This window comes from Agelaius phoeniceus, chromosome 10 (assembly GCF_051311805.1).
Source record: "Agelaius phoeniceus isolate bAgePho1 chromosome 10, bAgePho1.hap1, whole genome shotgun sequence".
In the NCBI taxonomy this organism is placed as follows: domain Eukaryota; kingdom Metazoa; phylum Chordata; class Aves; order Passeriformes; family Icteridae; genus Agelaius; species Agelaius phoeniceus.
This window is the reverse complement of record NC_135274.1, coordinates 16,637,868-16,663,919: the sequence shown is the minus strand read 5'-3', so window position 1 is coordinate 16,663,919 and position 26,052 is coordinate 16,637,868.

Genomic DNA, 26,052 nt, shown 5'->3' with positions numbered 1-26,052 from the left:
GGGTGGCTTTGCCTTGACTCCTGTAACATCTCTTTATATCCAAAGAGGGAGAAGAAGCTCCCAAGTGACTGAACTTGGGGCCATCCTGTGCAGGGCCAAAATCTGGACTTTCATGATCCTCCCGAGCCCTTTCCATGTCAGGATACTCAATGATTCTATGAAGCTGCAGTACCAGCCACTGAATGGACTTGGGTAGCTGTGGGAACCAGGCACCTCTCCTGCTCCCTTGAACCAGCCTTGGGAAGCACATCCCTGTGAGATGAAAAGAGCCTCATCACTGGAGCCCAGCTCTTGCACATAGGCATGGAAGCAATGCTGGATCTCTTAAAGCACTGTCCTATCTGTTCTTTTGCAAGGAAATGTGAGAGATTTATTTTTAAGCAACATCTAATTAAAAAAAAAAAAAAGGAAGTGGTTAGGGGCATATTTTACTGTGCACTAATGAACTATAAAGGATGTTGTCTAAAATTTTCAGATGTTTCGAAAGCAGCCCTGCAAAAAGCAAATACACTTCACAGAAATCTCTTTGAGCTGGTGCTAAACTAGAAACTGCTTCAGCTGAGGATCTTTTCACCATCCTCCCACCCCCCACTGCTTTCTAACCGCTGACAATAGGTGAAAATATTCATGTTTCAGTCCAATACCTTTATATGCATTTCACACTGGGTTTTTTCCATTCCCCTGGGGTTGGGCAGGCCATGATTATCACTCTAATAGAGTTAATTAAGAGCCTTGAGGCCCTGACGTTTTGTTTTCTTTGGGACCAGACCTATGGCTTGGGCCTCTGAGCTACCTGCTCTGCCCTATCCCTTTCCTTAGAAAAACAGCCAGGCAAAATCTGGCAACCTGCTCTTCAGGAGCTGTGTGCACCCTCTGGCCTGAGCTGGTGCTACAGGATCAGATGCAGATGTCTCCTATCCTGTGGCTAAGGTAAGCTCCCTGGAAAGGAACAACGTGTGCTGATCCTTAACTGTGAATTGGACAATAGCTCAAAGAAATAAATTTACCCTAGGAAGTGAATCAGCAAGACCAGACCTGTCCCCAAGAAGCCCATCTCTGGGATGGGTTTGATGCTGCCAGAGCAGCAGTCTGCTCAGAGAGCAGGCAAAGGCCATCAGCTGGGGGCTGTACTCCCTTATCCTTAACACCTGGGAGAACCATCCCCCAAAGGGAGCTTTTCCACTGGCCCCAGTCTTGCTCAGCTCAATGGGAATCGCTGAGATCAGGTAAGGGCTTTTTTTATTTAATAAATCCAGGAGCATAGGGTCACTCCCAAATGTGGAATAAAATAATAAAACACTTTCATGTGGGAATCTTGCTGTCCTCTGGAGAGTTATAGAGATCAAAGGCTTAAAACAGTGTCTAATTGCAGGTGAGGTTATTCCTGTGAAACAATTAGCCTGTGTGCATGCGTGTGAAAATGGAATTGCTAGCAAACTGAACTGGGTGCTATGAAACTGCCTCAGTTTTAGGGAGTGTTAACTATTCCCTTGCTGGGTTATGATTCTTTTAAGTGACCAGTTTGAATCCACAAGGTCTTAGTACCCCACTGGCTCCTGTCCTCTTTCTCAGCTTGTAACTGGAATACAAGTGCAAAGAGCATGCACAGGACATAAATGATGGGGAGAAATGAGGACAAACTGGTGTGGTGGTCTGGAGAGGAGACTATGTCCTTTAGTTTGTGAAAACTCTTAGTATAGCAAAGAGGAAAATGGAGATTTGAAAAATAAAATTTGGGGCCCTGAAGCCTTTGTCTCAAATTTTCACAGGACTGTTCAGTAACTTAAAGGATGACAGTAAACTGTAACTAAAAGTCTAACAGACAAACATACAAAACCAGGGTAAGAACAGACAGCTTTACATCAAACTGAAGGCTCCCAAGGAGAGGCTCTGAGCAGGAAGTCAATCCTAGATTGTTTACTGCTTCTGTGGAAGCTATGATGAATGGTAGAAAAAAACTGTCCTTAAGAGTAGCAAGGAGGGGCTTCAAAGGGAGGGAGTTGAGCTGGTAACTGACCAGCAAAATGGCCTTGGGAATTCCTGTCTGAGAAATGTGAGTCTGGAAAGGATGAGCAGAGCTGAACAGGAACAGCCCTTGAATGAAGGGTAGCCAATGTTCAGGACACAAGGCCTGGGGCTGGCTCTGTGGTGAACCCTGTCTGGTCAGAGGAACAAACCAAACATGACCAGTGAGGAGTAGAAACCAGGACCTGATGTTTTCAAGGGTCATGGCCTGATCTGGGCTCTTGTGTTTCCACCTCAAGTAGAGGAGAGGCTGAAAAAGCCAGGGAGAAGGAACAGGAACTTGAGGGACAAGGAGTAGTTCTGTGTCGAAGCAAAGTGAAAGGCTCTGCTTAAGAGAGTTCTTGAGACAGTAGAGAATTGTGAAGAAGTGATGAAATGGCAAATAACAAGGAAAGTGCACCTATTTTCCCATTGCTTCTCTTTCATATGAGAGAGATGCTCAGTGAAGAGGTTAACAACAAGCAGGTTTTTAACAGCTTGAGAGTAATCAAAGTAAAGTCTTCTGTTAGCTTTTAGGCAATTGATTGGTTTTTTTCTTTTTGTTAGTATCTATGAACTCTGCAGGCTGATAAACTGTGAAAAGGTTACTGACATGCATCTGAGCTTAGAGGCCTATAGGCTTGTAAGAGGACCCCTAGTCACATTGTGTAGGCATTTGAGGTCTTTGTTCAGAGACAGGAAGAAAAAGCCTGTGTATCCTTGTTCCCTCCTGGGCTTTTGAGGTTCTGCTTCACATCCTTATCAAGTCTGAGGCAAGACACTTGTCCTCTGAACTTTGGAACATGGCTGTGGCTGCCACTTAACCCCTCTTTTCACAACAGGTATCTCCTCTCCTCCCTGCACCAATGGCCTAATTGCATGCATGAGTGTTGACACAGGGTGGAAAGAAGAAAGTCTTTAGTTAAGCAATTAGTTGCTGCCATTGCAGGCCCTGCCACAAGATAATTGAGCGCCATTAAGTAATGTTTGGTTCTGAAATGTAGCAATTATCTTGGTAATTGCAAGGATGTTCCTTGAATTCTAACCCGTTTTTATTGACGTGTTGAGTGTTTCTGCTGCCATCCAAGCTGCTAGAGCACCTGGTGTGAGACAGCAGAGAAGGAAAGAAGCATGTTCTCTGGGAGAGCCTGCCAAGAGTGATAATTTGGTGATGCTTTTCGTGTTGCAAGCACTTGATATTGAGCTGGCTTCACCCTGCTCTAGCCAAGACCTCTAGCCTGGGCAGGGAGATCTTGCCCTTCCTGAGACCAAAGCAGAGCTGGGGTGGTGGAACCTGGGATGGCATTTGAGCTTGCCAGGGCTCTGTCTCCTTTCACATGTGCGAGTCATTTCTGCCAGCTCCAAGCTCCCTTCTGGTCTTGAGGGCTTGCAGTCCAAGGCCTGTCCTCTGCCAGGAGTGGAGATCCGAGCTCCAAGGGGATGGCATTGGCCACTAGAGGGTAGCACAATTAAAAGCATAAGGAAGTCTCATTTCTCGGAACAGATCCGGCTGTGCCAAGGGTGCGCAGCAGGGATGGTGAGAGCACACAGTGCCTCCAGGGTGCCCGTGGATGGGGCAGTGCAGGACCAGAAGCAAACTCATGGCAAGGAGAGGACTTTCCACAATGGATCAGGAGCACGTGGCAGCAGAAGCAGAGCAGGGCTCCCAGGGCTGCTGCTCCTCTTCCTGGCCCCATCCTCACTGCTCCATCTTCACCAGAGCCCAGGCTCCCAAAGGAGCCTTTTGGCCTGGCTTTACAGTTGGTTTAATGTAGCTTTTTGGTCTGTGGCTCTGGCTCCAAGCTCAGAGCTGGGATACCATGGTGCCAGATGGCCAATACCAAGATCTCTCTCCCTTTTGTGAGTTAACACATCTATAAAAGACTTCTTGGGTTAACAATAAAGAGTATGTATTGTTCTTCTCTTGGCCTTTGCTGGCATGTACAAAGTGCCATGCACACTACCAGATAGAACACAAACACTTTTTAGAATTCCACTGCTGTATGAATGGAGATAAATTGGTGGTGGGTCACAGAAGAAGAAAGGTTTTAATTTTAAAGCGTGCCTCTGGATCCAAAGGTCAGAGTGGAGCCATCCTCCCTTGAACAAAATCCCCACCACAACACTGTATTAACATGATACTTAAAAATGCAGCTGCGCTCTCGGGTTAAAGTCCTGGCTCTGCAGAGAGCACACTCTGGCAGGATCAGTTTCAAGGATGGAGAAATGTGGTGTCTGACGCACACTAAAATGTCTGTGCCCCGATCTGCTGTGCAGCAATGCATCAAGCGTGTCTTGAACCGTGGGCTCTGCCAGCTGCCAGCACGAGCCAGGCACAGGGGGTGGTTGGTGGTAATGTAGTTAATTGGGGGGATGGAGAAGGCAAATGCTTTCCTTATAGTCGTGTGGCTCATTAGATCAACTGCATAGCACTGGCAGTGTGAAAGAGCTTTTTCTCTTCAAGGGTATTTGTAGCATGCCAAGAAGCCTTGTTGCTTCATGGGGGTCATGATGATGTTTCCTCGCAGTGTTTGGGGCAGCACTGGGCCACGAGCAGTTGCATTGCAATAGCACAGGGCAGTGTTATGACACTGCTGTGAAAGAATCACAGTGACTCAAGGTAGAAGCTTCTCATTGCGTAGAAAAGGGCCAATTTGAAACTGATCCTCACTAGCTGCAGGACATCACCACTGTGGTAGCAAGACTTAAAGAGCACAGAGTGCTTGTTTAACTGTGAATATACCCTTGTGACTCATGGGGTAAAACTGTGGTCTTTGTCTGACCATTTTGAACCAAAATATTTATTCACCAGATTGAGACCCATCAGGTTAATGCATCTTCAGAGGTCATTGCCGGTCAGCTGACACCAAGGAAAGTTTAATCTGTTTTTCACAGAGTACCCTTAATGAGAAGTGAATCCTTGCCCACTCACACACACACCAGTAAACCTCCAAGAATACTTGCAGTATTTCCCCTTTTGGATGGGTTTATACCATTTTGGTCTCAGATACATAGTCCCCTTGGAGCACTGGGGGAAGTCATGTTCAACCCCCACCTTGTTGTTTTACAGGCTGCAGGGTGACCTGGGGCTCTTGAGTTTGTGCTTTGGAGAGCACTCTGTGTGTGTGTGTGTTACAGTCATGTCTACAGTGAGGGTCATTGCCTTCTGGAAGAAAGGTGTCTTTCCTAGAGATATGGGCAAGGAAGCCATGGACCTTGGATGTACCAACTCCTCCTGAGCAGCACATTTCCCCTGTGCCTCCCCTGGTAGCCTCCAGCCCTGTGTGCCTCTTGCTGCATTGCTCTGGGCTGGTATGTGGGCAGGGCTGCCCAGGGGTGGCCAGCAAAGACTGGGAAGCTCTGGAGTGCCTTGCAGAATGAAATGAACATTCACCAGCTGGAAGCACAGGTGTCAACCTTTCCCCTGGGACACTGGAAGGACGAGCAAGTACAGTAGTGTGTAGAGCTGTGTGTGTTGGCTTTTTCCTTGTTACCTTAGGCAACAAACAGACCTCTCCTTAGCCCCTGGGTGGCCTGGTCTGGGCTCTGTGTTCAGCGTGGCACACACTGCTTCCCTGGCCTGACCCTGACCCTGGAGAGCAATGGGAGGAAGATGACTGGGAGGGGGAGAGCACTGGGGCTATTTTTGCTCCCATATCACTATCTAGTTAGACTCCAAGATGCTGTCCTTCACTGCTGTCTGCTGCCTCGCTTGCTCTGTGGCTCTCAAGTGTTTATCACTGACAGGCTGTGAGCAGATGGACTGGCAAGAAGAGATAAATTTGACCCAAGAAGATGTCACTTGAGGAACAGCTGAGGCTAGTGTTTCACCAGATGTCCCAGCTTTAACCCATTAGCAGCTTCAAGGAACTCAGCATTGTCAGTGGCTTAAACACGCTCCATTACCAGTCAGGGCACAAAGGCTATTGTTACAATTTGCACAATAAGCAGATATTCCAAGTTTTTCCAAGGGGGTTGCATGAACTCGAGCCCAATAGGGGCATGCAGTGGTGCTGTGTACTGTGGTTAATGGTGTCCTCTGCAACCTTGGCTCTAACTCTAAACAGCTAGAGTTAGTCAAAATGTTACCCATTTAGTGCTAAATGAGTCCAGCAGATACCACCTTATGGCAATACTGACAGATGCTCCCAAAGGCATCTGTGTGATTTGGGTACTGGTTTTCCCCTCCATGGTCTGAATTGGGTGTCCCAAGAGGCTCTGCTGCTTCTGCTGCCAGATTAAATATGCAAGCACGGGCCTGGTGGCGGTACCTCAGGCTGTGTCAGTGTGGGCTGTTCATCACCAGATTAAACCTAGAAAATACTGCAGAGCAGTGAATGAGCCTGTGTGGGTGGGTGGATGTGCACAGCCACTGAGCTAGAAGGTAGAGAGCACTTTCCAGCCCCCTGGATGGAGAGAACACACAGCACAGAGCAGTGATGGCTCTGCATCTCACCCACTGTTTCTGTAGCTCTGCCTCTGTGGTCCTCCAGGAAAGGCTCTCATCTGCTTCTCAGATAAATTTAACAAACCACATTTAAACTGGTAAAAGGAAGTTGTGGCTGTAAGGTCATTCCTGAGTGTAGAGATGTGAGATTTCTAGATATTTGAGCCAGTGAGACAATCTGGTTGTGGCCTGATCGTGGGAGTATCTCCCACAAGGACAGTATCTCCCAGCTTCCACTAATGGCTTTATCCTGGTTTGTTGGAGATGAATTCAACACTGGTTTTGTTGGTGTGGCAGCTTCTGCACTGGGACAGTGTTCAGGGTGGCAGAAACACAGGCAGGTGTTGTCACTTCCCCATGTCCCCTTTCTTGCTGTCAGTCTTGTCAAGACCTGAGCATCATGGGGTTTTTTCCTATGTGAAGTTTGAAAAATACAAAATACCATGTTTACAGCATCTTGTGGTAAACCCCAGCTTGTCACCTTTAGCTCTGATGAATCCATTACCATGTACACTCCCAACTGACACAGCCAGAAAGCCCAGGGGAAACTGAGCACCTTTTCACTTGCTGGTGTTATTTAATGGATGTTTTTTTACTTCAGGCAAAATTGAGTCTAATCAAATTGCCCTTTTCAAATTAATTGCCTTGTTCAAGGCTTGATCTGGGAGGTGGAAGAGCAACTCCTCTCTCTTTATCTGGGAGAGTGTGAGGGAGTGTTTGGCACTGCATGAGCCTAATTCAAATGCAGCACTTCTCTTGCTGGGTCTCCACTGTGTGATTCTGGGGAAGTCACAGGTTCAAATCTGCCTGTATCTTTCCTCTAAAGCCCCAAAATGAGCATCCCTCTTGGCAGCAGTCTGTACAGTTTTCTACCAAATTTTGTAAAACATTTAGGGCCAGATTCTCAGCCAGTATAAAACAATGTCCTCAGATCCCCACAAATCCTTTTCCTGCTGAGGTGATGCCATACACTTCTGGACCTAATTCTGCTCAGTTGGGAGAATGCTGACACTGAAGTCAGGGGTTGATGTGTACCAGCAGAATAATTTTTTGGCAAACAGTTTAACCTGGGATTCTTCAGGGGAACCACTCCTGGGCTCAGTCACAAAGCTGAGTGCTCCATACTGCAAGGATTGTACTGCAGACAATTTTTGTGCCTGAGCAGGGCTCCAAGGGCTTGGCTGTGAATGCCAGCATTTACTCGAGCTGCCCAGCTGCTTTTGGATGTGTGTGCTGTTTACATGCAGACTCCAGATGGTTGCTACAGTAGGATTTAGCCAGGCAGGGTCTGTTGGGAAAAAGCTTCCCTCTGCTCCAGAGATGAGGCAGTGTCTGTGTTGCTAGCAGGACAAGCTGGCTGCTTTTATCACCCTGGGACTTGCCTTCTGGACAAGAAAAGTCACCAAATCTGCCTCAGAAAGGCAAAGGAGTCAGTGGTGTTATCTATACAAAAGATGCTGGCACCCCCAGTGCAGGGGCTTTTGATGTCTCTGGAGCACTTGTTGGGACAGCTTTGCTGTCACTTGGGAGGGCAAATAAAAACTGAAGTACAGAAAGCAAGAACTCCCTCTTTCTGTCCAGGCAGTTTTGGTTTTGGCCACAAAATGGCCTCCTTTCCTAGGAGATCACCTCTTCCCAATTCTCCCTTCAGACAATCTTCAAATGGGAAGATACAATAACAAGGACTGAGTTTCTTGAAAATAGTGCTCAGATAGGGAAAATTTGAAGCTATTCTATGCACTAGGCTGGGAATCCAGCACCCCTGTGGGCTGACCTTCCCAGACTGTCTATATGGGAATGGAAGCTTTAAATATAAACATTTCATTGGCATTTAATTCAATGTTTCATTCAAAAGGGATTTTTTATTCCTCCACCTTCTCTCCCTCCTCCCCTGAGTGCTGGGAAGTTCATCCCAGAAAAAAAAAAAAAAAAAGAGACTGGAAGATGTGTGTCCCTTGGGGATTTTGAGAACAGATAAGAATTGTGGAAAGTCCCATAGGTGTGCATTTTCCTTCATTACTCAATCAGACTTGGCGTTAATATTTCTTAGGAACCTGCAGTTTGATTGTTATGACATGTACAGTAGCTGAAATTGAAAATCCATTGAACTGGAGCCAACATCTTCTCAATGGCCACTGATTGGGAATTCTGTGATTTTTTTTTTTTTTTAGATACCTATGGTTTAGATACCTTTAGATACCATGGTTCACCCCTGCCTTTCCAGAGGAGCTGAGCATTTCTGAGTTCTCTGAAATAATAGAGCATGACATGCTCCTAGGTTGGCAGTTTTAATGAGATCCATGGAGCAGCTCTTGCAATCTCATTATTCTACTGCCTAGTAATTGTTAATGAGAATTCTCTTTGCCCAAAAAATGAATATATTGTAAGGATAAAAACTGCTGGAGCTTATCAACTACTTTCTTATTAGGTTCCTCAGTCAATGTTTTCTGATTAGAAAAAGATAAATGCTTTGGAAATGCTACTTTTAGGGAAACTACTCTTGAGAAGTAGAATTTTGAGAGTTTGCTGACATATTTCTGAAGCATGATGCAATTTTTTTGTTTTCAAAAGGTTGCATGAGAAAATGTGGATTTGTTTTATTGGGAATTTTTTATTATTTGCTTTTTAATCAAGAGCAAAGCAAGAGACTAAGATCATTTAAGACTGAGACTTAAATGAACTAAGACTAAGATCAAAGCCTTACATCATTTTACTGGGCAAAAATGTTACTCTTTGAGTATTTTAAATGTATTGCCCATGCTATGCCATAGAGCAATGTTTCCTTCTTGATGGAAGTAAGAAAGATGTTATAATCAAGGACAGATCCTGCAAGGGCAGAACAGTATGAACTACCTGGTGACATCTGGGCTGCCTTCTGGGCAAGATGCTTCTCTTGCCATTCAGTCCATGCTCTCCTGCATGGCCTGGATGCAAACCCACAGGTGGGCTGTGGCTCAGCTGACCTGGGAGCAGTGGGGGAGAACTCAGTGCCTTGTGCTATCCCTCACCATGCACCATCCTGCAGTGCCAATGGCACAGTCACATTTTGCCTGACCTGGCTTGCCCCTGCACCTCCTCCCTCCTTGCAGCAATCCCAGGTGAGGAGAGAACCGTTCTTGGAAAGGCACCCAAGACCCAGAGCTGCTGAGGTCAGTGCTCCTCTGAGCTCCAGCCAGCACGGAGCTGAGCAGACATTTTCGGGTGCGCTCCTGTGGCTACAGAGCCCTTGCCTTGCTGGGCCCACACAGAGCTTGGCCTGGGGCTCACTGAGAGCAGCAGGTGATTCCAGAGCAGCCTTTCTGGGAGATGCAGCCCAGGGACGGCCGGGTTCACCTCCGGGACGGATCCCGGGGGTTCACTGCGGGCCAGGCGGGAGGAAGTCACTGCTGCTGCCTGGCTTAGATCTTCCAAAAGTGCTGAAGGCAGAAAGGAGAACAAGCAGCAGACAGCAAAGGGAAGATTAATTGGCGAGCTGCCCGAAGGGCTGGTTGGGGTTGTATTTCTTGTTCTTACCCTTGCAAATTTCTCCAGGATTGTAAATCTTGAGCTGTTTCCCAAATGGGGAGACTTCAGGTGTGTTTTTTTAAATAAGTAAACCTGAGCATACTTAACTTTGACTCAACACCCAGGAATTCCCATTGGCTTTATTACACACTGACAAGCGTGCTGGGGAAAGCAGAGCAGATCAATGGCTGTGTTTGAAGCGGGCCATAAATCACTTGTGACACCAGGCAGCAGATTGAGTGACTCTCCTTGTTCCTCCTCCCCTCCCAGCAGCCCAGCGCTGACCCCGGCTTGCCACCGAGCCCCGGGGAGAGCTGCCCGTGATTAATGCTGCAAATGAGATTCTGCCCCAGTCAGCAGCAGGCAAACTTGAGCCAAAGGTCTCTGCAGGGAAAAGTCAGAGGACAACAGAACGAGTCCGACAAGGAGTACATTTAAATGGGTTAAATCCTGCCCAGCTCCCAGCACCTTTGCTCCGTACTGTACCCACCCTTTTCTCTGAGCCCCTGTGAAATCCTGGCTTTCCATGAGTGCCTGTCCCTGCCCCAAACATGCTGTGAGAGCCTTCAACATCATGGGTTGGGCAATGATGATGTTAGAGCTGCAAATGGGAGAGGAGCCTTTCTGATGCCAGACGTGGGAATCTGGCCTCTGATGGGTTTTGCCTTTTCGGAAGGAGCCGAGATGGGCAGATGGTTTTGAATTTAATACTTTCTTCGCTGGAAATTGTAGCCTTGGGGTGATAGAAAATCAGACATAGCCCTGGTCTAGACAGGAGAGGGGTGTGAGAACCTCCAGAGTGCCAAGCACTCTCTTCCCCTGCCCCTGTGCGCCAGGGCTGGCGTGGGAAGGCAGGGACAATAAGGAAAACTGCTGGAAAAATCACACCATTCTCTTTTGAAGCTTTCAGACCGCTCTTTTGTATTTAGCGATAGATTGAGATCAAAATTAGGGAAATTATAATTTAAAAAATGAAAGCAATAGAAAGCACAGCCACTCATCCAGTCTGGTTGAAACCCTTCTTTTTGGTGGGAGGAGAGAATGAGATCTATATTTTCTTTGTGGAGGAAACAGTTTAGCAACTAAAAGAAACCCACCCCTGCATGCACGGAGCTTGCTCCTTCCATAGGAGTACAGGATACTGGGAGTGCCTTGTGCTGGCAGATAAGAGATGCCAGGGCTGTGGGTCTGCCCACAGGCAAGTTCTTAATTAAAATTTATCTGTATTATATCAAATATTTTCCTGAAATTTTTCAAAGTTGTTTCCACGTCCTCTGCTAAAAAGTAATCAAGGGAATATTTTGCAGGATCCTGACATTCATGCTTATATCATTGACATCCTTTTTTTGTTCTAAAATAATCCAAGCCCTGTGCTGATACAGAGTTTGGTAAATAAGAGGTCTTGGTAACATTGACAGAAAATTATTCTTTTTTTCCATGTCAATAAGAATTGTAGGAGAAGCAGGAAATGCCATTCATGATAGCATCTTCAAGCTTTTCCTCTTGAAAAAGCAGACCTGTAATGTACACCCAAGGGCCCTGCCCTGTCTGTGCAAATAACCTCAAAACTCAGGAAAATGCAGAAGAAATCAGCCACTCTGGGGATGGGACCCTTCCAGCCTCGCAGGCAGGGCAATGTGCAGTGTTAGCACATACCAGAGGACTTCTGCCAGTTGTGAAAAGGGAGTTTGATGTTTGTTGGCACCTTGGTTCCTGTGCTCTGGGAGCAGGCAGGCCTGGCCAAGTTGCTTTCCTTTGTGGGTTTTTTTTTTGGGGTTTGTTCTTTTTTTTGGTGGGTTTTTGTTTTTTGGTTTGGTTTTTTTTTTTTTTTTTTTTTGGTGTGGTTTTTTTTTTTTTTTTTTTGGGCAAAGCAAAGCATTCAGAAATGGAAACTCTGGTGAGGAGATAGATTTTCTTTCCCTGCCATCGTGCTCCTCTCAAGCACCACTCAGTTTTACTTTACAGGGTTTCCCTTTCATCTGAAGCCTTCCAATTTCAGGCATGTTAGCTTGCCAAGGTGCACCTTCCCTTTCATAAATATTGCAGTAGCTACAGGCTATGGAGAGTTAGCCAAGCCAGTTCTCTTCATCTATCATAATCTCACCCCTCCCTTAACCCCCTCCTCTCCCACTCTCTCATTAAATAAGAACAAAAGGTAAACCGTAGCCCTCTCACATGCCACATTAATATATGGTATAATTTTCCAGTTCTGCCCAGTTCTGGTATGGCAGCTGTGTGCTTGTGTAGAAAATGGGGCATCCCTCACGTTGGGAACCCTTGCAATCTTGTGTCAAAACTTGCTCCACACCAGAACATCCTGGGCTGCCCAAATGCTGCTCAAATAACGAGGTATTGGGCACATTTTTGCCCTCTGGGCATTCGAGGGTGAAGGACCCACCCCTGCTCCCCAGAACCTAGGAGGCAGCTTCCCAAACTCCTGTTTCCCTGGCCTTCAGCTCATGGAGGGTTAGCAGAGCTGCTGTCTCTGCTGTTTTGAGGGTCAGGTCTCTGGGGAAGGGGCGCTTGCTCTGCCCTTGTCTGCTGTGGAGGTTTTCCTTTTGGGTCTGGGGCTCCGGGAGCTCTGCAGCTCAAGCTCCTGCCAGGAGCCAGGGCTGCTCTGCCTCCCACCTGGGCTGCAGAGGAGTTCAGTTTAGTTCTGCAAACAGAAATGACTTGAAATACAGGTTCCCAGTGCTCAGCTAAGGAGGGGATGCTTTTCATTCCCTGTGGCTTTCTGGCACTGCTAGCGCACGGGAGAGTGGGTTTTGTGTGCACCCTCAGTGCTGGTCTGTTTGAGGCTCTGTACACAGGCACTCGTGTGACTGCAAAAAGGCACTCTTTGAATCAATGTGCTTGTAACATGCTTCCAGGATACAATTACTTCTGGTTCAAGCAGCCAAAGACAAAGATAAGCAACTAATATCTCATGGAATTAACTCATGGAACCACACCTTTGTTCTAATGTCATAACACCAGAACTGTGCCTAGTCCTGTTATTGGCTGCATTACAGCAGTGTCCAGAACCCTGGATGCTCTGACCATGCTCACCCCTGTGCACAGTGAAGTTTACACATGCATGTAAGCCTGAGAACATAACATGATTAAATGGGTGAAGGATGAGACCAGAATCTGTGAAATGATGTGAAAAGGTTCTTCTCAATAATTTCATGTAAAGAAGCATAGCAAGGAAAAAAATTCTTCTGTCTGTTTTCAAATTTTCAGGGAAAATGTGACACCCAAGCTGTTGGCATTTTGTGGGTTTTTTAGGAATTTTTTTTTTTTTTTTTTTTTTTTTTTTTTTTTGTTTCTGGAAAGTACAAACAATTCTAAACAAAGTACAAAACTGCCATAAAATCTTAAAATTTCCCCAGAAGATAGCTCATGCCTTGCCACTTACATGCAAGATACATGGAATTGATCTCACATTCACAGGGGTGAATATGTCGTGAATGTGGTCCAAAAACCACATTTCCCTTATGCTTTCTTAGCAACTTTCTAACAAACTCTGATCATCACTAGACAGAGCAGGTTATGTGGAGCTGGGCTTTAGGGTGAACACGCTTTACCCTTAGCACTACCCTCCATTGCTCCCAGAGCAGGGATGCACTGCTCTGCATTTTTTCCAGTCTCTCATTCCCCTTCACTCTGAGTGCCTTTCGTTTCTGTTCAGGGCTGAACTGTCCATCAGGGGCTTTGCTGGACCCTTGGTTGCTGCTGAGAGTGGTTTTCCCTCCTTCCCTCTTTCTAAAATGTCTCCCCTTGCATGCCCACACTTACATCTGTCAAGGACACCAACAGGTGACACCTTCCTCCTCCCCATCGTGTCCAGGCTAGAAAAGGCTGTGGCAAAGGGAGCACTTACAAATAAGGCCAGATTTGGGGACCAAGGTGCATGATGCATTTTTTTATTTATACCCATGCACGCACACTCGCGTGTATGTTACAATGACTTCAGGGGACTGAGGGGACTTTCCACAAGGATTAACTGAGTGTCCCTCCAAGGTAACACAGCGAGCTCGCCTCTCCTGCTGCGTGCTCACTTAGGGCTTTTTGTCACACGGAAACTGGTCTTTTAAAGAGCTTAATGTGCTTAATGAAAGATACACTGGATTCTGCAGTCCTAATCTGAAAACCTCACAGGAAAACTAAGCAGGTTTGTAATGGGTCTTCTTTTAAAATCATTGCTAGCTAGATTTTGTCACTGATAGTGCAGAGATGGCGTCTGCTAGTTGCCTTCTGTATGTGAGCAATGAGTCCCTGCTCCAAAGAGTGCACAGATCCAGATGCTGGGTGCAATCTGATGAAGAGTGGAGAAGATCCGAAGACTGAAAAATATGCCAAATTTGTGCCAAGTACAATTCTCTCCCTGAAGTCCAAAGTAATATGCATTATGGTTGAACTGGATCCTGAAAAAAAATGAGGAGAGAAAAGTATGGACTTTCCTTTTGCACCACCTTTACTTCTGTAAACATTCAATTCACCAGGTGGATCTTTGCAAGAAGGTCACAAGGTCACAAGCAATGGTCACAGAAAATGCTGCTGGTGTGGTGACAAGGTGAAGCATCTCCAAGGGTCTCTCTCTCAGACATTTTGAAGAATAACCTGTCCTCTTTTTAATGTCCATGGCATGCTCTTGCTCTATCTAAACCTTAGTTCAGCATCTTCTAAGGAAAAACCCAGCTTCATCTCTGGAGGTTATGCTACAGTGCTGGAGAATGAAAAGAGTTGATGCATGTAGGAATCAAGAGATTTAGAGAGTGTGTGTGAATTTAGACTTTTCCAAAGGACAGTTTCATGTGCTGCAGGGAGCTGGGAGAAGGGATCAAAACAATTTGCTTTTATTCATCCCAATCCACCCACTGATCGTTGACCTCGGGTCTTTGAGTGGCTGTAAGGTAGAAGTGAAACTCCTGATGTGAGTTTTCTCCTGCACTCTTAGCATCTGTGAGGGAGCTGCTCCTCAACAAAGGTCTTGCTGTGGTGCCTCCCAGACTTACCACACTGCAGTCACGGGGAGCAGGAGCTTCATCCCCTCTTTCACCTGCTCTCACCACAGCTCCTTTCATGAGTTATGTGCACACTGCATTCACGAGCACAGGCAGCCACTGAAGAATAATTTAATAGGGTTAATTTGCACAGCTTGACCCCAGCATGTTTCTGCTCATCCCAGGAGTCAGCTGTATCAGTAAGGTATGATTTTGACTAACCACATGCAGTTTAGTGTCTGTAGAAGCACTTGAGGCTCTTCAACACTCATACCTGCAAGAAACACAAACATGGGGTGACCATGAAAGATGAGTGGAAAGAGCCTTATCCTGCCCAAAAACCTGAGAGTGCTGGAGAAGCAGGAATGGCTCAGCAGAGTGGGAGCTGAGAACACACACTCTGCAACACTTGGTGGCTCTTTGCTTTCCTTCCCTCTCTTTTCCTGGCTGACATTTAGGCTGTAGGACAGGCAAGGTAGTATTTTCTAAGTCACATTGTCCCAATGGGGATGTAAGGGGGTTTTGGCCAAAGGTCATGGCTCACGAAGCAGTGCAGAGTTTTAGGGAGGCTGAACTCATTACCACATTGTTGGGCTCTGGTTGCAGCATTGCCAGAGCCTGGCCAGGCCAATTCCTACTTGTTATTTCATGAATGCCATGATCTCTGTGCTGAGTTTTATTTCATTGCATCAAAGCTCTTTGCTTGTCAGTGGGACATTATTGGAAGCTGGGTTCCTAAGGCCCCAAATGTTCAGGGGTCAGCTTACTACTTGCTCTCCTGTCCAAAACCAGCCTGATCTTGAAAGCTTGGGATGGCTGAAAGTGGTTATTCCTGGTGACTGGGAACTTAACTTTGCTCTAACTGACTGAGTATTGATGGATGAACTCAAAAAGGCCTGGTTATCCTACATCAAGGAAGTATCAAGCATTTGAAAAATTACCCTGCTTAGCAGTTTAATCTTTTGATACTTCTATGAATGTTAAGTAAATTGAAAGGCTTTTCTTCACAGGTTTATATTTTCTTCCTCTGGTATCCCCTGGAGAAAATAAGAGAATTTAGCCATGTGCTTTGCAAGGGTCTATTCAGTGTTGGTGGGGCTGAGTCACATGCCTGCTCTGACTGATGCCATCCCACCCATGAAACACATAACATGTTATTGCTCAGTGGCTTAGCAACATGCACTGTAACCTGCCTCCTGCAAGCCTCTCACCTTTGCCTTCCCTTCAGGGCCAGTATTTAGCAAACAGAATTTGCAGTGCCATGGTTACCAGCAAATAGGGCTTGGGACCTTTGAGCCATTTGCCAGTGTCTTGGGTGATTTCATTAGCTTATAATATTGTAGTACCTTTTGCTAATTCAGCATTTCATAGGATTGTAGCTGCTGAAAGGGGAGTTAGATTTTGAGGAGTCTCAAGATGATGGTGTCATTTTGTCTCTCACTGCAATGACACTGGAGCTTTCACATGCTGAAAGCCAAGAGAGAATTAGGGAACTTGTGTTTAAGCTTTCCACACCGTCTGCCAGCACTGGCCAGTGAACTATAATGTGTGTACTGTAACATAATGGACATCTGAGCATTTATATGGAAGGGAATTAGTTGCAAGAGGAGAACTGCAGGGGCCCAGAGATCTGCTGAAGGCTAAGGACTGGAGTAACCCCAGCGCTGCCTCTGGCTGTACCCATTTATGGCTCGGAATAAGCCTGAAAACAGGACACGGCCTGGTGCTTGCAACCAGGTGCTTTCCCAGACCACCCTGATACTTTCATGATACTTAATAGCTGCAAATTCCATGAGTGTGTTTGGTCACCTCTTCCACTCATTTAAGCTTTTAGTGACCTGCCCTTTCTGATGACCCCGGGCCGCAGTGCCCAATGTTGCACATCTCGCTGCCATTGCGTGGCAGAATCTTGCTTGTTTTTTAATTAATGTTCTGCCTCCTGGATGTGATCCTGGAATATGGCTCCTACTTGGCAGACCATGACCTTTCCCATCCCAACAGCTGTCAGAGCATTGCTGAGGTGGAGGTATGTTAGGTCAGGACCTGGCAGAGGAAAAGGTGGCCCTCAAATAGAAAACTGACTCTTACAAAATGTCTCCTTTTGTCTCCAAAATCCAGCAAAACCATCACTTCTCACCTCAGGAGTCAAAATTTAATTTTATTACCAAATTTTCTCCTGAAGTCTGAGCTCATGTTGTGCAAACAGGCAGATTTATGAATTTGTTTGTGCAGAATTATTCACCCCAAGTCTGCTGGCTGTGTATCCACCCTGCTGGTTACTCAGATGTTCTTCAGTGCAGGGATTGTTCTGACTGCACCAGTCAGCAGCTGCTCCCTGGGGTGTCTCATCAGTCACCTACTTCACGAGCACAGTGCTCACTCCTCAGTGAGCTGAAGCCCACAATATTTTCATGGTGCCCACACAAGCACTTTCAGGGTGAATGTGCCTCAGTGAAGAGTGTTTGTGAACCTTCCTTGTCTTTCTCCAAGGACCTTGCCAAAGGAAAGGACCCTCCTTTTTCTTTTTTAAGGAAAAATGCTCTCCATTGTACATGAAGTGAATGCACTTGGAGCAAAATTGTTCCATGAAATCTAGTATTTATTCAAGATCACAGATGAAGGTGTTTAAGCACCTGAGGCTTTGTAGAAGCACCCAGAGGCGCCAACTTTCAAGCATCCCTTGTTCTGCAATGCCAGGATTTTTTCAGACACTCTCAGGAGAGGTGAGAGAGAGTCTGGAAGACAGCCCAATTCTGAGACAGTGCTTAGTCCATATTTTTCTCTGTAGGTAAAGTTTCTTAAAAGAAAGCTAAGAATTTGGGAGTTTAATGCCTCTGGGGAATTGCAGCTCAACCTCTGTCTTGCTTTATGCATCTGTTTTTCTTACCAATGCTTTGCAGGATTGCATTTTTTTGATCAAAATCATGAAGGATTGGCTCAGCTGGGATGAAGAAAGGGCCCATGAGCCTGGCTCCCATTGCTGAGTTTTAGGCACATAACTCCCTGACGGAGTTGCAGAGAGACAGAGGTGCCTTACTCAAGAAAAGTGTCAATATAGAAGCAATTGACAGGATATCTCTCTCTGATTGGTGTTCAGATTTTCAGGGCCTTTCCTAACTTTTCTTGCCCAAATTCATCCTGTTTTACAAGCCATGCCATTTTAGAGAGTTTTCATTTAAGAGGTTGAGTTCCTGCCTATTGTGTCAGATGTAGCTCCCTAGGAAAGGACACAGGCAGCAGCCCAACAATATCCACTGTCATATGATAACAGTGCACACACAGACACCTACTTTGCAGTGAATTGCATTTAAGGTGAGGAAAGAGAGCCAAGCTTCATTTGCTGCAGGCAAAGCCCAGGACATAATCTCTTGCACCATGTCAGGAGATGTGCAATAGCTCATTAGGCAATAGCAGCTTCATCACACCTCAGATGCGCACATCCTGGCCAGTGTGGGAGGAGGACGGGAAGTAGACCATCCAATTTCCTGACATCCTTGTGTGGTTGTGTCATCACAGTAGCTGCAAATCTATCTTGAAGGTATTTTTACTCAAAATTTCACTCCAGCCCAAAATCAGTGTGCACATTCCTGAAAAGAAGCATGTCTCCAAGCAGGCAGCTGAGCTCAGATCTCCCAGAGGGGCAATAAACGTTCTCCAAGGAGCAGGACAAATTCAGAAAAACTGTTGAAGGGTCCTTGGCATCATCAACTTTCACTTTGGTTTCCACTTAGCATCTTCCTGAGGCAAGGCAGATCTCCCTCCACCTGTGCTCTCGTGTGCCCTTTGTGCTGAGATCACAGCATGGGATATTTTTGTAAATTATCTAATGACCAAACTGAAAAGATAGTCTATCTAAGGTTACCACTGGAGGCAGGGCACGGCTGCAGAGCACAGTATCCAAGCATCTTTGCTTACCCTGGGAGGGTGCTTGGCTGCAGTGGCTGCCCCGTGCACCCAATGAGAAGGGCTGCAGGGCTCAGGATCTCCGTGATATGAGCCCCCATAGGGTTTATGTCATACCTATATTTCAGAAGTTACAGAATGTGGAAGATATTATTACCAAAGAAGCATGTTGCAGAGCCAGCTCCTCTGGCCTAACGACACCTTCTTTTTAAAGGTGTCTGTGTAATGCAAATTTAAAATAAGGGCTCCGGAGTGGTTCTTTATTAGAAGTAATATGAATTCCTCTTGTCCCTTTACACAGAGAATGGAATGGTTGTGCAGCAGTAAATGGGCATCAGGAGGAGTCCAATGTGTAAAGCTGAGATCTGGTTTGGGAGAGCACAATATTAGCAAGGGCAGGTCTCGTGTTCACAATGACACTCACAATCTCCCTTCTGTACCTGATGTGAAGCTGAAATTATTCCAGGACATGAATATTGTCATATTGATCCTGCTGATGCATCTGTTAGTTAAACACACTGCTCAAATATTGGAGTGTTGGAATTCTGATTTATTTAATGGTTGTGAAGTCAGGCAAAATGTTTGTCCTTGTTTTTTAACAGAAAATTATAGGTCCTTTGGTTTGTGATTTTCAGTCTTACTGAATTATTTTGTTTACTTGTAATTCTGTAATGTAAATAAGCTTACAGTACATCTAAAAAAGGAATCTAAAGTTGGTGGGGTTGCTTAAAAGAACTTTTCATCTAATAATTTTCTTCTCACTTTAGTTAACACTGTGGTGCTCGAATTTTTATACTCTTTTAAGCAATCTCTCCTGGTTAGACAAAACATTTCCTTCAGAAGAAGTCTTTACTTTCCACACATGCTGTACGATGAAATCACCACGCTTCTGTCTGCATCCCAGGACAGCAGAGTTCTCTCATTGTGATTATCAACACTGCCTGTGAGAGGAAATCAGTGATTTTAGTAGTTCTGGGTCTTGGGCTGAGCGAGGGCTCCTGCTCTCCTCTGGCAGGAATGCCAGATCTCTGATCATGCCCAAGAGCATCCATTCCTAAATCTGGTACCAATCTTGACCATGGCTGGAGCATTTTTAGGACTAGGGCACATAGCACAACAAAGGTGGTCCCAGAAGTGACTGGGGAGATCAGGTTATAAGTTAAGAGGCAGAGTTGGGGCATTATGAAGGGTTCTCCTGAAGTTCATCTGGAAAACTGTTCTGCTTTTTGAGAGAGAGGATCATTCACACTTTGTAGGGATACGGTCTACGGCAGGAGATACAAAACCTCTTTGGATGCTTGAGGTCCTTATCTGGCTTTGGAAAAGAAAAGATTCAAAAACTTTTTTTAAAGGACAGAAAATGGGCGATGTTTAACTTAGTCCGTTTCCAGTCCTAATTCCCTCTGCAGATTTTTGCTTTTTGACATTTTTCCTAGCCCTTTTCCTTTCCTCACACCATCTGTAAAATTGGTTGGACAATATCCCATCTCTGTGCCTGACTTTGTGTGCCTGACAGGCAATTCTACTTTTCCCTCCTCCCAGAGTCATCAGGCCTAAGGGGATGATGGGCAGGAGTGACTGTTTGCAGGATGGTGTGAACTGGAAAGCCCTGAAAGGGTCACCAGGTGTGATCTAAGGCTTGTGGAGTTTTGTAGGGTTTGAGGAACAAAACAGTAGAGGCCCAAAGTGTGTTTTTGCTTTCTCTCTCCCGACTTCATTTACTTGCTCATTAAACTCAGAAGCATGTAGCTACACCCAGAGAAAATTACTGCATTTCGTAACCTTTAATTGATTTGCCTATTTATGGGGAAACTGGTTTCGGGACTATCCAACTGTGCCATGGCTATCACCTTTCCATGGGTCTGTCTGCAGAGAAGCTCTGCTGTGTGTTTGCCTGGCACAGAGCTGGCAGACCCATGGGCTGAATTCCTCACTGCAGGTTACTGAAATTGGGAGAGCTCTTATTTGTAGATGGGGCAGATATTAGTTGCAGCATGCTCAGCTCTGTTTGTTTGCCTGGGTGTTGGTATTCCAGCAAAGATTTTGAAACACATCAGCGTGCTGTTTGCTGCTGGTTATGTTCCTTTTCTGTACTGTTAGGAAAGGCAGGGACATGGCTGGCATGGAAAGCACTTCAGCCCACAGTTACTGACAGGGTAATTGCTCCCCATGTTACCTCTCTCAGCCTCCTGGGATTTTCAGCCATTGTAAATTCAGGGATGGCGTAGGATGTCCATGTGAGCTGGGAAGGAGGTAAGGGTCCTCCCAACTCCTCTTCTGTCTCAAGGGCACAGTTGCTGAAAATCCAGTTCAGTGGCCCCAGCCTTTGCTTTGATGGTCAAATCTGTAAGGAGACACTGCAGGACAAGAAAATGCTGCTTAAACCACTTTGTTGACCTCAGCTTTAACTTCTTCTTCTACCTTCTGAGGCTGGAAAGCCTCACAGATAATGCACTGGCCATGAAGAGGGATCACTTGGTGTCCTTTCTGTAGCTGTTGCTGGGTTTGGAGCTGGTTATACTGCTAACCCTGCTGGTGTGAAAGGTATTGCTTCAGGCCTGGATGTTACAAGAGTCTTTCCATGCATAAATAATGATTGAGCTGCCCAAAATAGCCCTGTACAAGACCACCCAACCCAGAGCTGATACGTGTCAGAACTGAGGGTCAGCTTCAGCTGAGGGGTTGCAGCTGCTCAAAGGTGGTGCTGGGTACCTGGTCCAGTAAATCCCTCCTCAACAAGCCTGCTTTCCTCAGGGAGAGCACAGTCCCAGTGTGCTCTGCTCTGCTCCAGCAGGTGTTTGGAACATATGATCAGAATGGGGCCCTGCTGTGGGGATGTCCAGACCTTCTTGGTGAAGCTGCAGCCAGCTTGGGCAAGCCCAGGGTGTGCTGGGGGACAGCAGGGCAGCTTTAGGAGACCATGGCCAGCTTTAGGAACTGATGTCCAGCCAAGCTGCAGCACTGGCAGGAGGACAAGCAGGGCAGGCAGGAGGCTCTGCAGGAAGCTGAGACCGTATGACACAGCAGTGAGGAGAGGAACCTGCAGCTCAGAGGCACCTGAGGTCACTGTGTGGCAGCTGGGATTCACTGAGGCTCTCAGGCCAGGCTGGCTCACAGCAAGCTGAGGGCACCGTGTGACCCTAACGTGACCTGCCTTTCTTTCTAACCCAAGAGCATGAACACTTATTAAATTTTGTATGTCTGGTGGGAAACACCATTCCTCAGCAGCTAGAGCTGATGCAAGATGCTTTGTGGAAAGCAAAAAGAACATTCATCTGTAAAACACCCTGCCCATGCAGTGAGACCTTGCAAAAGTGTTAGCCCAGGGTTGCTTTGCAGCAGAAATTGGAGCTGTCAGACAGGGCTGTATTCACAAATGCAAACCCAACAAAAGGAACAAAAGAGGAGAAAGAGTCTGTGTCTTCTTGAAAGCATTTCCAACACTTCAGTCTTTGTGGGTTTTCTGTTCCCTTCCTCACCCCCCACCCCCCCATTGTTCCTCTCTTGCATTTCTCCATCTCTTTCTTTCTCTTCCTTTTGGATGCCAAGTTATGCCCATTTGTCCAAGCATCTCTGCAAACCCCAGTCTGAAACCAGTCCCATCATGTAAGAGCCTCATTTCACTCCATCCAAAATGTGGTCTCAGAGGGGTCAAACTGACTGGGGCCAGGAGCTGGATGTTCCTTTATTGCTCTTGGCCCAGTGCCTGGAGCTTATTGCTACACCAGAAGCCATCACACACCCTCTCCCTTGAGAAAAATGACCTCAGGCCATGCCACCATCCCCAGGTTATCCCCTGCTAATTGCAGGACATCCTGGGGAAGATGGTGGCGTTTACACCTTTGATCCCAGTGCTGCCAGGCTGGGTTCTCTCTCCTGCAGGCTCGGGGAGAGTGTAGGTGTTTGCTTTAGGCTACGATGACATGAGAAATACCTTAGTGAGGCGAGGCGTGGGTGTATTGGGGCGTGACTCAGAGGAAGTCAATGTACAGGGATTTGTTTTGTGTGCAAGAGATCTATTCACTTTAGTTACCAGCATGGGTGTAATTACCTCTTTTTTTTTTTTCTTTTTTTTTTTCTTTTTTTTCTTTTTTTTTTTTTTTATTATTTTGGTTATTAATCATGGCTTAAGAATGGCTGAGCCACTGAAGATTATGTATGAAATTTCAAAATGTCCAAGATACATATTACCAAGGGCTGACTTGAGAGAGCCAGGGAATTTGATGACAGTTCTCTAGATTCTGATGAGGAACCAGTGCAAATCAAAGGGGCTGGTAGCCTGGGGCAGGATATCCTTCTTTAGAAAGAGAATAGTGAAGGATATACTTAAAATTGGGCTTGGAGTAGTCTTGTCAAGACAACTGTGGAGAAGATCTGTATGGAAACAGCAAGATTCAAAGAAAAGGAAGCTGCTTGTTTAATTAATCCAGATGTCCTTGGATTTGGAGTTGGACCTCTTTTTCTCTTATTTGTTTTAATTGACAATAGACAAGATTAACTACAGTTCTTATACAGGACAAGAATCACTCCGAGGCTATTCAAGTTTGCAGAGCCCTTAGTCTTGTCTTAATACATGCAGAGTCAATCTCTCTGCAGGAAAAATCTTGCCACAGTTTGGGGCCCTTTTCTGGTTCTGGACCCCTCAATTCAGGAAGAACATTGAGGTGCTGAAAAGGGCAATGAAGCTGGTGAAAGGTTTGGAGCACAAGTCCTATGAGGAATGGCTGAGGGATCTGAGGGTGTTCAGCCTGGAAAAGAGGAGTCTCAGGAGGGACCTTCTCCCTCTCTATAACTCCCTGAAAGGAGGGTGCAGCCAGGTGGGGGTCAGGCTTTTCTAATAGGCAACCAGCACCAGGATCAGAGGACAGTCTCAAGCTGAGCCAAGGCAGGTTTGGATTGGACATTAGTAAGGAATTCCTCACAGAAAGGGTGATTAACCTTGGAATGGGCTGCCCAGGGAGGCGGTGGAGTCACTGTTGCTGGAGGTGTTTAACATCCACTGTTGACTGGATGTGGCACTCAGTGCCATGGTCTAGTTGACGGATGGTGTTTGGTCAGAGGTTGGACTCAGTGATCTCAGAGGTCCTTTCCAACCTAATTGTGACCTGATTCCATGATTCTGTGATTCTATGATCCTGTGATGTGCCAGCAGAGCTGCTGTGGTGTGTCTAGAACAAATGTGAGGAATGCACAAGGACCACATGGCCCTGCTGCAGGAAAGCTCCTCTTGTCACCACCCTGCTGCATTCAGCAGTGAGATCACCACAGTAATACAACAATCTATGCCAAACCAAGTCAGCAAGCAGGTTGCAAATCCTATAAAAGTTAACTTGAGAGAAATATTACTTCAAAGCAAAGGGTAATTCATTTTCCGAGAAGAAGAAGGTAGATTGAAGTGAGGCACATGAATCATGCTGCCTGTAATTTGACTTCTGCCCCAGTTTGAGACTAAAATCACCATGTTAGGAGGTGAGTCAAGAGAAGCAGCTGGGCTGTCTTGTGCTGATCAAAACCAAAAAAAGTTCCTACAAACTGTGCAAGCCTGGAATGTTCTAATAGGCAGGTTCAGAGGATCTGATAATGTATTTCTGTTCCTTTGGAAACTCTAAGATATGTTTGCATTCATCCTAAGAGGGAGAAACAGTGTCAAGATATTCAGGAAATAATGAGGGGATTTTTTACAACTAAGTACAATGTGTTGGTCTGGATATAGTCTATAAAACTTCTGTAATATATATGATTAAAATGAAACTTTTTTTGGGTCTGCAAGTATTAAGAATTCTGAAGCAGTTCTCAAAAGTTGGTTTAAAATGAAAGGTTTTGGTTTGCTTAGAAATTCCAATTCAAATTATACTTGAGCCAAGACAGGCAAGAGGAAGAGTGAGGTCTGGAGGTTTTTGTCATGGGAAGAACTGGGTGGTTTTTCCATGGTAGAACATAAAATGGTCAACTGGACACGAGACAGTATGTGCAGGCTGGAAAAGTGCCCTTTCAGTGTGCTAACCCTGTTCAGAAACAGAGTGGACTTGCACAGCAATGCCTGGAGCTGTGACCAGGCCGCTCCAGAGGTGGCTGGTTGTGTGCCATCAGCACAGGAGGATGTGCATGCTCTGCCTTCACAGTCGTGTCAACCCAAGGCTGCCACGTGCTGAGCTGCTGGGGCATCTCTGCACCCACTGCACTGACACATCTGTGGTTGCTGTGTTTTGGGAGGAGTGACACTCCCACTGCAGCCTGGATGCTTGTAGGTCTCCTGGAGAGTCAACCAATCTTCTTCCCTCATTCATTTCCAGCGCTGTCACAATGAGGTGCCAGCATCTTCCTCTTTTTATTGCTGGAAGAGTGCATGTCACTGCTGATGCTGAGGAGTTCTCAGCCTGTAGTACAGAATAGATGAAATTACAAAAGTCTCTTATCAGGGACAGAAAAGGGAAAGAGACAGGAAGAGGCCAGTGCTGGTGAGTGTCAGGCACAGTGAGGACTAGGAAAACTTCCAAGCTCTTTCTTGCAGTTTGTCAAATCCCTGGTTGACTTTTCCACAACTCATTCCTTGTACCTTATAAATAATACTTAAGTCAACGCAGACAATTGTGGCTACTGGTGAAAACCACAGAGAGCAGCTAAACACAATGGAAATTACTTATTCCACCATTTGGTTTTACTTTGGAGCAAGCAAAAAACTTATGAAAAGAAATGAGTCATTTCTTTTTTTCATCTGTCTTGGCTTTTGTCTGCTCAACAACATGTCCTTTTTGTGTGTCGTTGTGGTCTTGATGTTTTTTTGCTATTTTTTATTTATTTACTTTTTTCCTGCTTTGCTTTCTTGGTTTATGATTGTCTCCCAATGACAACTGCTAGCACCACAGGGCTAGAACCTGGTAAAAGACAAAGCAAAACCACCATGCCTTTGGGGAAATGACTCTGCTACCTTGCCAAGAAACATGTTTGGCTGGTTTATAAGCCAAGGTGGAGTTGGAGTTCTCTGAGCCCTTCTGCCCTCCTTGAGAGATGTCAGGTGGGAACCTCAGCAAAGCTAATATCTTGAGTAGCATCTCCAGGGCTGGGCAAACTGGTTCAGGTAGAAGAAACTGCAGCTCAGAGTGAACCTTTGCCCATTTCTTGATGGGCTGAGCCTAAATTTTGTCTTCTTCCATCTCAGAAATCTAAACCTGGAATATGTCTGTCCTCAGAGCTTAACCTTCACAGACA